The following is a 371-nucleotide window of genomic DNA, read 5'->3' on the forward strand; positions in this document are numbered from 1 at the left end:
TGGGGCCTGGCATCAATGACCACCAGGTTCTCTCTGGCTCTGGGTAACTTTTTCTTGTAGACTGGACCAGCTCAGGGCCAGCTCCAGAACATATCTGATGCAAGTGTGTTGATCTAAAATGTGCTTATTTCCTGCTCTCTTGATTTCTATTTGCTGGGAAGTATCTGAGGTTGGTGAGGGAATGCCTACTGAAAAGCACAGTTAACAAATGATTTTGGTATTTCCCTACATCTTGGGGCATCAAAGGGGTGATTTTTCCCATAGAGGAGCATGAGCATATCTGAAGGTTCTGTTGAAACTATTTTCTTGAAGTGAGAGGATAAAAGACCTCAGACAGGAAAAAGAGAGAGAGACAGAGACAGACACTGAGC

The sequence above is a fragment of the Miniopterus schreibersii genome (assembly GCF_964146895.1).
Source record: "Miniopterus schreibersii genome assembly, chromosome: 1".
NCBI lineage: Eukaryota > Metazoa > Chordata > Mammalia > Chiroptera > Miniopteridae > Miniopterus > Miniopterus schreibersii.